The following is a 16,149-nucleotide window of genomic DNA, read 5'->3' as shown; positions in this document are numbered from 1 at the left end:
ATTTGGGGCACCTGGGTGGCTCAGTGGGTTAAGCCGCTGCCTTCGGCTCAGGTCATGATCCCAGGGTCCTGGGATCGAGTCCCACATCGGGCTCCCTGCTCAGCAGGGAGCCTGCTTCCTCCTCGCTTTCTCTGACTGCTTCTCTGCCTACTTGTGATCTCTCTCTGTCAAATTAAAAAAAAAAAAAAAAAAAAGATTTATTTGAGAGCAAGCAGTGAGGAGGGACAGAGGGAGATGGAGCAGATGCCCTGCTGACTACAGACCCCGATGTGGGGCTCAATCCCAGTACTCTGAGATCTTTTTTATTTTTTAAAATATTTTATTTATTTATCTGACAGAGACACAGTGAGAGAGGGAACGCAAGCAGAGGCAGAGAGAGAAGGAAAAGCGGGCTTCTCAATGATCAGGGAGCCTGATGTGGGTCTCCATCCCAGGACCCTGGGATCATGACCTGAGCTGAAGGCAGATGCTTAACGACTGAGCCACCCAAGCGCCCCAACATTCTGAGGTCTTGACCTGAGCCAAAATCAAGAGTCAGACGCTCAAATGACCGAGCCTCTCAGGTGCCCCTAATCTGATTTTTACTTTTCTTGTTGTTGTTTTAAAAGATTTGAGAGAGCAAGAGAGAACACAAGCAGGGGGAATGGGAGAGGGAGAAGCAGACTCCCAGCTGAGTGGGGAGCTGCACGCAAAGCTCGATCCGAGGACCCCAGGAACAAGACCTAAGCCGAATGCAGATGCTTAACTGACTGAGCCATCCAGGTACCCCCTTAATCTCATTGTTAAAAAAGATTTTCTTTTTTTTAAGTAATCTGTACCCACTGTGGGGCTCAAACTTACAACCCTGAGATCAAGAGTTGCATGAGCCAGCCAGGCATCCACATTTAATCTCATTTAATCCTCACAACAACCTTGCAACTTAGGTATTTGTTCTACAACTTTTATAATGAGGAAAGTGAAGCTCAGAGGAGTTAGAGCTGTCTGGTAGTGGAGCCAGGATTCAGACCTACACCAGCTGTTTCCTAAACTGGAGTCTTTCTCCCTTCTTCCTATTTATGTTTATGTCTTCATATGTAAAGACACCATTTCCTGAACATCCTGGTGAGTCTGCTAGTTTTCAAAAAGCTATTTGAGTTGGACATCTCCATTCCCTCGTGTGGCAAATTTCACTGTGTAAGTGTGTACGTTCCTACAACTGGCAATTCTCAGGGGTAGAGCTTATCAAGCATGTTTCATACCAAAGCCATAGAGTCAGAGCCTCTTTTTCAGTTTCTGAATATTTTCTCTTTGCTATTTAAGTTTGCCTTTTAAACCTTCCAGAAAAGAATTCATAGCTAGAAAAATGCTACCTACTTAGAATCCAAAAGAAGGAATTTATCAGGTGGAATATAATTTATTGATTCTGTTAATGTATTTTCCCCTCCAGTTTATTTTTAAAGTGACAGTGCATTTGATTTTTACCAAGTTATAAAATTTTGTTTCAATAATGCATTTCATGTGGAAAAGTGTTATCTACTGATCAGACTAAACAAAATTAGAAAAATGATGTGTGAGGAAAGAGTTTAAAGAAATAAAAACTATTAAAAAACCCCAAATAGATATTCTAGAGCTGAAAAATACAATGACTGAAGAATTCAACAGAGTTCTTTAAATGCAGACTCAACAATGCAAAAGAAAATCAGTGACTTAGAACAAAGAAAATTTGATATTATCCAGTCAGAGGAGCAAAGAGAAAGGGAAAAAGAATGAAGAAAACCTACAGGAATTGTGGGACACAAAAGAAGTAATATGCACAATATGGGAATGCCAGGAAGGGAAGAGAAAGAAAAAGGGGCAAAGTGTATTGGCTAAATAATGGCTAAAAACTTCCCAAATCTGGAGAGAGAAATGGCCTTCAAGATTCATGATGGCCAAAGGACCCAAAGTAGATTGAGCCTAAGCACCAAGATACATTGAATTGTCAAGAGGCAAAAACAGAGAAAGAGAAAAGCAGCAAGAGAAAAGAAAAGTAATATGCAAGTGTATCACCATTAAGTCTCTTGGCAGATTTCTCAACAGAAACATTTTAGGCCAGAGGAAAATGGGATGGTATATTCAAAATATTGAAAGGAAATAAACCCTGTCAACCAAGAATTCTATAACCAGCAACAATGTCCTTTCGAAATGAAGGAGAGAGAAAGACTTTCTCAGAAAAACAAAAGCTGAGGGAGTTCATAGACACTAGAACAGCCTGACAAGAAATGCTAAAGGGAGTTCTTTGAGCGGAAGTAAAAGGATGCCAGTTAACATTATAAAAACAAGGTAGTTTAAACTCCTTAGTAATGGTATATATATATATATATATATTTAGTCAAAGTTAGATTCTATAATTGATAATGGTGGTGTGTGATTAGCTTGAAACTCTGGTTTAAAAGTTAAAAAACAAATGTACTAAAAATAACCATAACTACAATAATCTGTTACTGTACTGTTTATACACAGTATAAAAAAATATGTAAATCGTAACATCAACAAACTGAAATGTGAGGAGGAGAAGTGAAAGCATAAAGTTTAGGCATGCTATTGAAATTATCACTTTAAGGGGCGCCTGGGTGGCTCAGTGGGTTAAGCCGCTGCCTTCGGCTCAGGTCATGATCTCAGGGTTCTGGGATCGAGTCCCACATCGGGTTCTCTGCTCAGCAGGGAGCCTGCTTCCCTCTCTCTCTCTCTGCCTGCCTCTCCATCTACTTGTGATTTCTCTCTGTCAAATAAATAAATAAAATCTTTAAAAAAAAAAAAAAAAGAAATTATCACTTTAAAATAAGATATTTTATGTAAGCCTCAAGGTAACAAAAGAAAAACCTGTAGAAATTATACAAAAGAACATGATGAAAGAGGTCAAAACTTACTGATACGGAATGTATGTGAAACAAACAAACAATAGAGCTATAAAACCAGAAAACAACAAATTGGTAATAAGTCCTGACCTGTCAGTAATTACTTTAAATGTAAACAGATTAAATTCTCCAACCAAAAAATACAGAATTGCTGAATGGATTAAAAAACAACAAGGAGCACCTGGGTGGCTCAGTGTCCTTATAAGTATCCTTATATAATGATAAAATGATAAATTTATCAAGATGATGTAACAATTGTACATCTTTATGCAGTCAACACCAGAGTACCTATGTGTATAAACCAAAATCTCACAGAGCTAGAAAGATAAATAAACAGCAATACAAGAATAGCTAGGGACTTCAGCATTTCATTCTTAACAATGGAGCTACCACACAGAGAATAAGGGAACAGCGTATTTGAACACCACAGACCAAATGGACCTAACAAAAAAATATACAGACTGTTAATATCTGTGCATTAGCAGAATATACATTCTTCATTGTTAGGCCAGAAGCATTTTCTACAATAGACCCTATGTTAAGCCACAAAACCAGTCTTAGCACATTCAGTAAGACTGAAATCATACCAACTATCTTCTCTGACCATATGGTGTACTATTAGAAATCAGTAACAGGGGACGCTTGGGTGGATCAGTTGGTTGGGCAGCTGCCTTCGGCTCAGGTCATGATCCCTGCTCAGCAGGGAGCTTGCTTCCCTCTCTCTCTCTCTGCCTGCCTCTCCGTCTACTTGTGATTTCTCTCTGTCAAATAAATAAATAAAATCTTAAAAAAAAAAGATTTTTAGAGAGAACACAAGGGCAAGTGGGGGGTAAGGAGAGGGACAAGCTGACTCTGTGCTGAGTGTGGAGCCTGGTATGGGGCTGGATCTCATGACCTGAGTCAAAATCAAGAGTCAGACACTTAATCAGCTGGTCCACCCAAGGACCCTGTTCTTTTTGTAGTTCCTAAAGGCATAGTTAGGTTGAACTCTTTCTTTTTTTTTTAAGATTTTATTTATTTGACAGAGAGAGAGAGAGATCATAAGTAGGCAGAGAGGCAGGCAGAGAGAAGAGGAAGCAGGCTCCCTGCCGAGCAGAGAGCCTGATGGGGGACTTGATCTCAGGACCCTGAGATCATGACCTGAGCTGAAGGCAGAGGCTTAACCCACTGAGCCACCCAGGCGCCCGTCTTTCTTGTTTCTTTATGTAGGTGTTTACTGCCATGAAAGTCCCTCTTAGAACTGCTTGTGCTATATCCTGTAAGTTTTGGTTGTTTCCATTTTCATTTGTCTCAAGATTCTTTTTCCTTTTAATTTCTTTGATCCATTGGTTGCTCAGGAGAGTGTCAACTTCCATGTATTTGAATTTTCCAGTTTTCCTCCTGTTACTGATTTTTTTTTAAGATTTTATTTATTTGTCAGAGAGAGAGAGGGAGAGAGAGGGAGAGCGAGCGAGCACAGGCAGACAGAATGGCAGGCAGAGACAGAGGGAGAAGCAGGCTCCCCACTGAGCAAGGAGCCCGATGTGGGGCTCGATCCCAGGACCCCGAGATCATGACCCGAGCCGAAGGCAGCGGCTTAACCCACTGAGCCACCCAGGCGCCCCTCTCTAAAAATCTTAAAAAAAAAAAAGAATGATCCTAAACTCCACAAAAAAAATATTAGAATAAATGAATTCTGCAAACTTACAAGATAAAAATCAACATACAGAAATCTATTGTTACATCTATACAGCAATAATGAAGTAACAGAAAAAGAAATAAAGAAAATATTCCAATTTACAATTACACCAAAAAGAATACCTATGAATAAACTTAACCATGGTGGTGAAAGACCTGTACTCTGAAAAGCATAAAACACTGATGAAAGAAATTGAAAATAACACAAACAAATGGAAAGACATACCATGCTCATGGATTTAAAAATATTGTTTAAAATGTCCAGACTATCTGAAGTAAGCTACAGATTAAATGTAAGCCCTATCAAAATATCAATATTTTTCACAGAACTAGAACAAATAATCCTAAAACTTGTACAGAACCACAGATAACCCTGGAATAGCCAAAAACAATCTTAAGAAAGAAGAACAAAGCTAGAGATATCATAATCCCAGATTTCAAAATATACTACACATGCCTATGAAAGAATATGGTGTTGGGGACCCTGGATGGCTCAATCAGTTAAGTGTCTGACTCCTGATTTTGGCTCAGGTCATGACTTCAGGGTCATGAGATCTCAGGGTTGGCCCTGATCTCTGGGTTGTGGGATTGAGGCCTGCATCGTGCTTCATGCTTGGCATGGAGTCTGCTTGAGATTCCCTCTCCCTCTCCCCCAACTTGTGCACTCTCTACATGAATAAATAAAATCTTTTCTAAAAAAGCAAGTATGGTAACGGCACAGAAACATAGGTCCAAGGAACAGAACAGAGAGCCCAGAGATATGCCCATGTTTGTATGGTCACTCTATTACAAAGAGGCAAGAATATATAATGAGGGATAACAGCCTCCTCAATAAATGATGATAGAAAAAACTATATAGCTGCATGCATAAGAGTTAAAACTGGACACTTTCGGGCGCCTGGGTGGCTCAGTGGGTTAAGCCGCTGCCTTCGGCTCAGGTCATGATCTCAGGGTCCTGGGATCGAGTCCCGCATCGGGCTCTCTGCTCAGCAGGGAGCCTGCTTCCTCCTCTCTCTCTCTCTGCCTGCCTCTCTGCCTACTTGTGATCTCTCTCTGTCAAATAAATAAAATCTTTAAAAAAAACTGGACACTTTCTTACACCTTACCCAAAAATAAACTCAAAATGGATTAAAGACCTAAATGTGAGACCTGAAACCATAAAACTCCTAGAAGAAAACATAGGCAGTAATTTCTTTGACATCAGCCTTAGCAACATTCTCCTAGATATGTCTCCTAAGGCAAAGAAAACAAAAATTATTGGAACTATATCAAAATAAAAAGCTTTTGTACAGTCAAGGAAACCATTAGCAAACAAAAACAAAGACAGCCTTCTGAATGGTAGAAGATATTTGCAAATGATGGATCCAAAACAGCGTTACTATCTAAAATTAAAGAACACACTACAACACCAAAAAAAGAAAAAAAAAAAGAAAGAAAAGAAAAAAAGTTCAAATAATCGATTTAAAAAATGGGTAGAGGATCTAAATAGATATTTTCCCAAAGACAACATGCAGAGGGCCAAGAGACATGTGAAAAGATGCTCAACATCACTAGCCACGAGGGAAATGCAAATCGAACCCACAAGGAGCTATCCCCTTACAGCCCTCAGAATGGCTAATGTCAAAGGCAAGTTAACAAGTGTTGGAGAGGATGTAGAGAAAAAGGAACCCTTATGCACTGTTAGTGGGAATGTAATTGGTGTAGCCACTGTGGAAAACAGTATGGAGGTTTCTAAAAAATAATTAAAAGCAAATCTCAGATGAACCAGTAATTCCACCACTGGTTATCTACCCCCAAAACAAAAACACCAATTCAAAAACACACACCCCCTCCTATGTACATCACAGCATTATTTACAACAGCCGAGATACACAGGGAACCCAAGTGTCCATCAAGAGATGAATGGAATATATTACTCAGCCATGTAAAAGAATGAAGTCTTGCCATTTGTTAACAATATGGATGGACCTGGAGGGTATTATGCTAAGTGAAATAAGTAAGACAAAGACAAATAACATTGCACTTATATGTGGAATCTGAAAAAGCAAACAAACAGAAACAGACCCATAATAAGAGAATAAAGTGGTGGCTACCAGAGGGAAGGGGAAGGGAGATGGGCAAAAGCAGTCAAACGGAACTGGAAATGCAGGCTTCCGGTTATTGAATAAATACCTCACCACGGTGAAAGGTATCACAGGGAATATTTTCAGTGGTATTGGCAACAGCACTGTATAGTGACAGATGGTAGCTATACTTGTGAGCTTAGCAAAATGTACAGAGCTGTCAAGTCACTATGTTGTACACCTGAAACCATTTAACACTGAGTCAACTGTACTTCAATTTAAAAAAATGTTATATTGGGGCACCTGGGTGACTCAGTGGGTTAAGCCTCTGCCTTTGGCTCAGGTCATAGTCTCAGGGTTCTGGGATCGAGCCCCACATCGGGCTCTCTGCTCAGCAGGGAGTCTGCACTACCCCACCTACCCCTCTGTCTATTTGTGATCTCTGTCAAATAAATAAATAAAAATCTTTAAGATTTAAAAAAAAAAGTCACTATTGATATAAGATTTGAATGGATACCTTCCAAAGGACAGCTAAAGTTGTGAACACTGATGACATAAAACTTTGGCAAGAATTTGGAGCAACTGGAACACTCATACATTGTTGACAGAAGCATAAAATTGTAAGACCATCCTGGAAAACAGCCTGTAGTTTCCCACAAATTTGAACTTACACCTATCCTATGATTTTAAGCATGCCACACCTAGGTATTTACCCAAGAGATAGGAAACTATAGGTCCATAAAAAGTCTTGAACAATAATATTCATAGCAGCTTTATCCATAATAGAAAACTAACGAGTACAAATATGCATCAATTGGACGATAGACTTTTTTTTAAGATTTTATTTGAGAGGGTGGGTGAGTAAGCAAGCATGAACGGGGGAGGAGCAGAGGAAAAGGGAGAATGCTAAGTGAAGAGGTCGATACAGGGCTCCATCCCAGGATACCAAGATTATGTATGACCTGAGCTAAAGTCAGATGTGGTAACCAGCTGAGCCACCCGGGCACCCCTGGACAATGGGTTTTTAGAACTTGGGTATATTTGTGCAATAGGAGAGTATTCAGCAGTAAAATGGAACTACTGATGATATGTGAAAACATGGATGAGTCTTTTAGACATTATGCTGGGCACGATAAGCCTGACACAAGAGTACACACCGTCTGGTTCTATTTATATGAAACTCTAGAGCAGGCACAAGTAATCAATGGTGGGGAAACAAACAAACAAACCCAGAAAGTAGTAGCCTGAAAGGTGTAGGATGGACTGAGAACAATGGAACGTCCAAGGTGACAGAAATATTCTAGATCTTATCGAAGTAGGTATTTGTCAAATTCACAGAATTGTGTACTTAAGATCTGTGCATTTCATTTTATGTAAATTTGACCTTACAAGACAAACAAACAATTTTGAACTCTAGTAGATCTGCTTTTCACAGTGGTGTAGGTTAGCAATTCTGAACATTTTTTCTGTTTATTGCAAATGAGTAAAAATATTCAGGATAATGAGAGCCAGGCTTCTCACTATAAAGAACAGTTAGTATGGAAAGGATGTGGGGAAAAAAAATACCTCTCAGATATAGAGAACACATTGGTGGTTGCAGAGGCAGCAGGGTTGGGGGTGAAAGGGACCAACAGGTTATAAGACAGAAGTTCTAAGTTATTCCAGGTGTTAAGTCAGTGCTGGGGATGTGAGGTACAGCATGGTGACTGTGGTTAAAACTGTACTGTATATTTGAAAGTTGCTAAGAGATCTTAAAAGTTACAAGAAAAAACACCTTGTAACTATGTGGTGATGGAAGTTAACCACATTCACTGTAGTAATCATTTCTTGAAATAAAATTATTCTGTACATAAAAGGAATACAATGTTACATGTCAATTATATCTTAAAGAAAAAAAAATGATGTATTCAACACTGTATCCAAACCAGCACTGTCTTGGAACTAGACATCAATATGAACTCATGGAGTGTGTGTGTGTGTGTGCCTGCTTCCTGTCAGTGCCTAGAAACAATATCATACCAGTAGAAATGAACACATTAAGACCAAAGATCTTGGTTTCAAAATGTTTCCCCCCAAAAGGAACCACTGGGGTTGAGGAAAGGAACCACTAATTCCAGGCTGAAACAGGGAAAGTACAAGATGAACCTAGGTCTTGTTGCTCTAGTGCCCGAAAGAGGTCCTACTGGGCAAATCAGAGAGGTCTGGGGCATCATAGTAAATAATGGCAGGGAAACATAACTTGTTCAATAAAGAAGAATTCTATGGGGGCGCCTGGGTGGCTCAGTGGGTTAACCCTCTGCCTTTGGCTCAGGTCATGATCTCAGGGTCCTGGGATCGAGCCCCACATGGGGCTCTCTGCTCAGCAAGGAGCCTGTTTCCCCCCTCTCTCTCTCTGCCTGCCTCTCTGCCTACTTGTGATCTCTCTCTCTGTGTCAAATAAATAAATAAATAAATAAATAAATAAATAGAATTCTATGAGTCCATATTGATGTAAATTTTAAAAAGAACTTCTGTATTTAAGATTTTATTTATTTTTTCGGCGGGCTTGCTTCTGCAGCACATATACTAAAATTTTGTTTTTTTAAGAGACAGAGAACACAAGCTTGGAACAGGGAAAAGCAGGCTCCCCTTTGAGCTCAATCCCAGGACCACAACCTGAGCCAAAGACAGGATGCTTAACTGACGTAGCCCCCCAGGCACCCCAAAGAAATTTCTTCACAGTAGCAAGGCAACTGATGAACATAGAAGAAATGATGGTGTTATGGAGTCATCAGTGGGTATTAAAACCAGTGGGTCAATTTTTTATGGAAAACAGCATATTGACATAGTCTCAAAGTATTTCCCAAAAAACTACTACTCACAAAGGGAAAGAAACTTTACAGTAGAGAAACTGAGCAAAGACCATCTGATTTATTTATCAGAGCATGAGCAGAAGGGGGAGAGGGAAGGAGAGCATCTCAAGCAGACTCTCCACTGAGTGTGGAGCATGATGAGGGGGGTGGGGGAGCTCGACCCCATGACCTGGAGCCAAAACCAAGAGTTGGATGCTTAACTGACTACGCCGCCCAGGTGCCCCCAAGTGATCCTATGTATATCATCAACACTGGGACCAACTTCCATCATGGGACATTTCCAACTTATTCTCAAGTGGCTCTGAAAATTGAATACATACAGTAACGAAAGGAAGGGAGGAAAAAAGGAAAGAAAAGGAAGGAAGAGGGAAAAAAAAAAGAGGCAAAAGGGGTGTAAGCGAGTTCCTTGCACTATTCTTGGAACTTCTCTGTAAGTTTTCAATTGTATCAAAATAAAATGTTACCCCCAAATGTTGGAAAAGATGCTGGGGGACAATTCTCCATAAGCTCTCATGTTTCTCCCTGTTGTGTGATCAGACACACCAACAGCTTTTGCCTCAGACTAGTTTTTCAAGGATATTTACACAGTGAAAGAGCCTTAGAAAATAAAGATTGCATCTCCTTATAGAGCCAAGGGCAGGTTTGTTTCCTGTCGAGTAGAGTAATATAATGTCTCCTACCAGGGCAAAGGTGGGTAGGTTCACTTGTAGCCCATTTCAAAAGATTCAGATTATCCCTAAACTCCGTGTCCTCAGCCTTGAAGCAAATCTGTGCACAACCTCTACCTGGGCCCCTGTGTGTCACTCTTTAAGACTCGACCGTAGGAGAGAGGGACAGATGGAATTATGGAGCTCACGCCGCCTGATCTGCCATGAGTAATAAAGTTTTTCTGTCTCTAACCCACTGGTTTTATGCCTTCTGTCAGCATCCATGCAACAGTGATAGGCTAACTTTTAATTTCCAAATAAGAGGAAATCTTAGACCCTTCACCATTCTTGACAAAAGGAAATACAAAAGCAAGCACTGTCATTCAATTTGATTACTGTGGGTATGTGTTGTTTTACATTACTGGACAGCTAACAGAAGTCACGGGGCGCTACATACTTGGGAACAAGGGGGGCCAGGGAGGAATCTGGAGAGAACAGGTGACAATAGGAAGGAGAAGTGAACAAAGGTAGCAGAACAGTCATGGGGGAGCAGTGATGATCAGAATTCTGAGATTTACATTACAGAAACAAGTGTCCCCACAGCAGTGTCTCTGATAAATAAATAAACAGTGGTGAAAAGATTCATTCACTGTGTTGGGGGGGTTATTTAGTTCTCTTCATTTATATACTCATAAAACAGACTCAGGAGAAATTCTTCATTGGAGTTTTAGGCTAAGTGGGGTCAGAGAGACTGTGACTTATGTTTCTTTATTTTGCCCCTACTAACCTGTAACTGAGGGGCCCACCCAATAATTTTTTTTTAAGGGTTACTTATTTGAGATAGAAAGCACAAGCAGGAGGAGCAGCAGAGGGAGAGGGAGAAGCTGAGCAGGGAGCCTGGTAGCAGACTCTATCCCAGGATCATGACCTGAGCCAAAGCCAGACACTTAACCAACAGAGCCCCCCAGAAGCCCCCAGTAAATACTATTTTGTAAAAGTTTTTATTTAAATTCTAGTTAGTGAACATAGTCTAACGGTTTCAGGTGTACAATCTAGTGAATCAACACAACACAAGGGGCTCATCACAAGCGCCCTCCTTAATCCCCATCACCTGTTTAACGACCCCCCACCCATGACCATCAGATTGTTCTCCATAGTTAAGAGTCTGTTTCTTGGTTAAGTTCTCTCTTCCCGGGACGCCTGGGTGGCTCAGTTGGTTAAGTAGCTGCCTTGGGCTCAGGTCATGATCCCAGCGTCCTGGGATGGAGTCCCACATCGGGCTCCTTGCTCAGCAGGGAGCCTGCTTCTCCCTCTGCCTCTGCCTGCCATTCTGTCTGCCTGTGCTCACTCCCTCTCTCTCTCTGATAAATAAATAAAGTCTTAAAAAAAAAAAAAGTTCTCTCTTCCCTTTGTCTTCCCTTTGCTCCTTTGTCTCTTAAATTCCACATGAGTGAGCTCATATGGTATTTGCCTTTGTCTGACTTACTTTGCTTAGCATAATACCCTCTAGTTGATCCACGTGGTTGCACATGGCAAGATTTCGTTCTTTTTTATTGCTGAGTCATATTCCATGTGTGTATACACACACACAGCCCACATCATTTTTGTTTGTTTATATTTAATCTGTACACACAACATGGGGCTCGAACTCACGACCCCCAAGGACAAGAGTCATATGCTCCTCCAGCTAAGCCAGCCAGGGGCCCTATATCACATCCTCTTTACCTATTCATCAGTCCATGAACATCTGGACTCTTTCCATATTTGGCTTTTTTTTTTTTTTTTTAAGATTTGTATTTTTGTCAGAGAGCGAGCGAGCACAATCAGGAGGGAGCAGCTGGCAGAGGGAGAAGCAGGCTCCCCACCAAGTGGGAGAGGACCCTGGGATCATGACCCAGGCAGACACTTAACTGACTGAGCCACCCACACGTCCCCAGACTCTGGCTATTGTTGACAATACATGCCCTTTAAAAAATCAATTCTATGAGAAATAGCCCTACGTTTGTGCTGGTAGTAGTGAAGAAAGAAAACAAGTTTTCATAAATTCTCCTCACACTATTTCACTAAAAAAAATGCCTTTATAGCCTCATTATAAGACTAATAAATGTTTATTAAAATAAACTCAGAAAATTAAAAGAAAAAACTAGTCACCTTCATTCTTCTGGAGAAAGATCACTGTTAATATTTTTGCTTGTTTTCACTTTCCACAAAATCAAAATTCTGTTGTATGTAATTTTGTATCTTGCTTTTTAGCCTAATGTTGCACTGAAAAAATGTTTACATCTTGAATTTTTTTTTAAAAAAAAAGCATGACTTTCATGGCTACGTATCATACCTAATGAACCTCCTATCATGCATTTTAATTATTTTTCTGGTCTGGGTCATTTTCACGTTGTTTCTAATTTTTTGCTTTTGCATGATAAACATTATTTGTTTAGGATTAACTTCCATGGGTGGGATTACTGAAGTCATTGTCAAGCAGCTTTCTAGAAAAGTTCTGCAACTTTGCCATTTCATATAAAAACACAGGTATAATGTATTTGCCTGACAAAACCTTAACCACATAATTTAAGAACATGTGTTTTAAGTTGGGATTATTAATTATTACTGAAGTTTATACTTTAAAATTATTATTAATAGGGCGCCTGGGTGGCTCAGTGGGTTAAGCCGCTGCCTTCGGCTCAGGTCATGATCTCAGGGTCCTGGGATCGAGTCCCGCATCGGGCTCTCTGCTCAGCAGGGAGCCTGCTTCCTCCTCTCTCTCTCTCTCTCTGCCTGCCTCTCTGCCTACTTGTGATCTCTCTCTCTGTCAAATAAATAAATAAAATCTTTTAAAAAAAATAAAAATAAATAATAAAATTATTATTAATAAACAGTATGTGGTACGGATAAAGACAGGCACACAGATCAGTGGAACAGAGAGCCCAAGAATAAACCGGTGCATATATGTTCGATTCATTTATGACAAAGGAGCCGAGAACAGACAGTGGGGAAGAGAGTCCCTTCAACAAATGGGCAGGGAAAGCTGGACAGCCACATGGGAAAGAATGAAACTGGACTGCTGTCTTACACCACACACAAAAATTAACTCAAAATGGACTGAGGATTCGAACGTTAAGACCTGAAAACCATAAAACTCCTAGAACAAAAAACCTAGTCAGTTACCTCCTTGACACTGGTCTCAGCAATGAAAATGGTTTTGGATTTGGTATCAGAAGCAAAGGCAACAAAAGCAAAAATCAAACAGGCCAACCTTCAGCTAAGAACCTGCATCGCAAAGGAAACCATCAACAAAGTGAAATCTTAAAGAAAAATGGAATGGGAGAAAACGTTGGCAGATCATTTATATGTTAAGGGGTGAATATTCAAAACATATAAAGAACTCAATAGAGCTCAATAGCAAAAACGCAATCTGATGTTTAAAATGGGGAGATCTAATAGACATTTTCCCAAAAAAGACATACAGATGACCAAGAGGCCAAAGGCTCTAAAGAGGTGTAAAGGCTCAACATCACTTGTCACCAGGGAAATGCAAATCAAAACCACAATGAAATAGCACCTCACACTTGTTAAAATGGCTTCTATCAAGAAGAGAAGAACTAAGTGTGAGGAGAGTGTGGAGAAAGGGAACCCTTGTGCACTGCTGGTGGGAATGGAAACTGGTGCAGCCCCTATGGAAAACAGGACAGAGCTTCCTCAAAAAATTAAAAATAGAACTACCATATGATCCAGCAATTAGACTTTCAAGTATTTATCCAAAGAAAATGAAAACGCTAACTCAAGAAGGTATATGCACCATGTCCACTGGAATACTACGTACAATAGCTAAGACACTGAGGCAACCTACATGTCCACTGATGGAGGAATGAATAAAGAAAATGTGGTGTATATACACAATGGCATGTTATTCAACTATTTAAAAAAAAAAAAAAAAGGACATCTTCCCATTTATGACAACCTGGATGGATCTTGGGGGCATTATGCTAAAGAAAAATAAGTCAGAGAAAGATAAATACTATATGACCTTAATTATATGTAGAACCTAAAAAAAAAAAAAAAAAAAAAAAAAAAGTCCAAACACACAAAAACCAACAAAAGCAAGATAAAACCCAAACTCCGAGATAACAGAGAACAAGCTGGTGGTTGCCAGAGGTCAGGGGTGGGAAGTGAGTGAAACAGGTGAAGGGACAAAAGGTACAAACTTCCAGTGACAAAATACGTAAGTCATGGGAACATCATGTATGGCATGGTGATTATTAGTTAATACTGTATTTCACATTTGAAAACTCAGGGAATAATCTTGAAAAGTTGTCACAGGAAAAAAAAATTTTTGTTGACTATGTACAGTGGCAGATGTGAACTAGACTGTGCTTACAATGGAATACAGAGGGAGGAGCTCAGGCTTAGGAACCAGAAACCCTGGGGTTTAATCATTCTTCGGTGCTGTGGAAATTGAATTAGATAACATTTGTGACATAAATACTATATATACAAATTACCTAACCTAATGCCTGACACTCAGAAAATGTTGGGTTTTCTTCTCCTATCTGGTTTTCTGGGACTGCAAAAAGGAAATTCTTTGATAGCAAACATGGATAGGAACATTTTATTTATTATTTTTTTAACTTCAGACAGGCAAAGGAATGAAAGAAATGTGCCTGTCTGTTGATAGACTGACTGCCCAGATCCCAACATAACTAGAATTTCCAAAAGGTAAACCTGATCTTATAACATTTTCCATCCAAATTTCTATGTACTTCATGAGAACTGTTTCCTTGCTGCCTATATACCTTTATTGTCAAGCTGTCAAAATAGTCGCTTCCTACCAAAGTTCTATTTATACAAGCATATAAAGTGCTTTTTATTAAATTTACTTGTGGTTGAATTAGATGGAATCTTCTGGAGGAAATAAATCATTCTTACGGCAGTAAGGAGGTTGACCTTAAGGGCACCTTCCCGAGAATGATGTCTCATTAGCATCACCAGGAAGTGCTGGATCAGCTTCTGGAAGCTACAAGACTTTCTGAGGTCTGGAGACATGGGGCAGTACCTCTCATATCCGTACTTTATCAGGCTTTCTTCCCCGGGTCCTACCCACTCTGAGGGTGGTTTTCTTTGTTTTCACTCTTTGTACCTGTTACACAGACTGATGCATTTGAGACAAAACCACTAAGGAGGCAAGAAGCAGGAGCTGCCTTCAGTCCAAGCATCCCCCAGAAGCCAAGCCTTGGAAGATGGAAATGATAAAGAAGCTGTTTACGAGGGTCCGTTGGGCAAGAGGTCATTTGGCACACAAATGGAGAATAAAAAAGGGGTGGGGGCAAGGCGGAGAGGGGGAATGTTCATCTGTACAATGAGCATTGAGGCCCTTGGCTTCTCAGCCTATAAATCTTGGCTCTGGTCAGATTTGGATACATGAACTTTCCAGAGATTGCTGCGGAAGAAATCACCTGCTGGCTGTGTTCTGCTGGCTGGATTGCGAGGGGAAAGGTTTAGGCGAGAACTCCATTTTTCCTGCAGTTACATACGCCAGCACCAGGGAAAACGGCTGGTCACCAGTTGTCTGTATGCTCCTTTCTGCTGGGCTGGGCTGCATCCTTACCAGAGAGCCCCGAGAATGCTTACTGTCCTGTGGATTAGCTTCACATCCTATCCATTTAGCAAAAAGATGCGAAAATGGATCTGTTTTCTGCAGGCTACAAACGCCTTGGAAATGAGTATGTGTCCCTCATTGTTTTCACGAGATGTTGCTGTAGACCATCGTCCAGGAAAATGGATTCTGGACGGGTTATCTTTCTGTAGAAGTTCAGCTGTGTTCCCAATCTGGTTAGGTCGGCTGTCAGTTTCATTTATTGTTAAATTTTTTGTAGTGGTTGTCAAGTAAGGGGTTGGCAGTCCTCAAGAACACAGTTCTCGGTTTCATCCCCAGACAGGAGACAATGTAACTTGACACTTAACTGCCAAGGAGGAACCTGTCCTTCCAATTCAGCTTATTGTTTTGTTTTGTTTTTTTTCTTATGGGCTCTGTATGATT

At 40.3% G+C, this 16,149-nt stretch overlaps 2 long non-coding RNA genes across 5 annotated transcripts in view; one reads left to right on the top strand and one right to left on the bottom strand.

The window, feature by feature from the left end:
- The window catches only part of LOC132003898 (uncharacterized), an 8,690-nt gene extending 7,934 nt beyond the window's left edge, over nt 1–756 (top strand). Inside the window, exon 5 of the long non-coding RNA XR_009400360.1 lies at nt 609–756. This is a non-coding gene — a long non-coding RNA (uncharacterized LOC132003898). The remainder of the gene's footprint in view (nt 1–608) is intronic.
- LOC132003897 (uncharacterized) overlaps nt 1–16,149 on the bottom strand; it is an 84,973-nt gene that overhangs the window by 11,531 nt on the left and 57,293 nt on the right. The gene's annotated exons all lie outside the window — the stretch shown is intronic.

This window comes from Mustela nigripes, chromosome 16 (assembly GCF_022355385.1).
Source record: "Mustela nigripes isolate SB6536 chromosome 16, MUSNIG.SB6536, whole genome shotgun sequence".
NCBI classification, from domain to species: domain Eukaryota; kingdom Metazoa; phylum Chordata; class Mammalia; order Carnivora; family Mustelidae; genus Mustela; species Mustela nigripes.
Note: the sequence above shows the minus strand (reverse complement) of the source record. Positions and strands in the feature narration are given on the sequence as shown.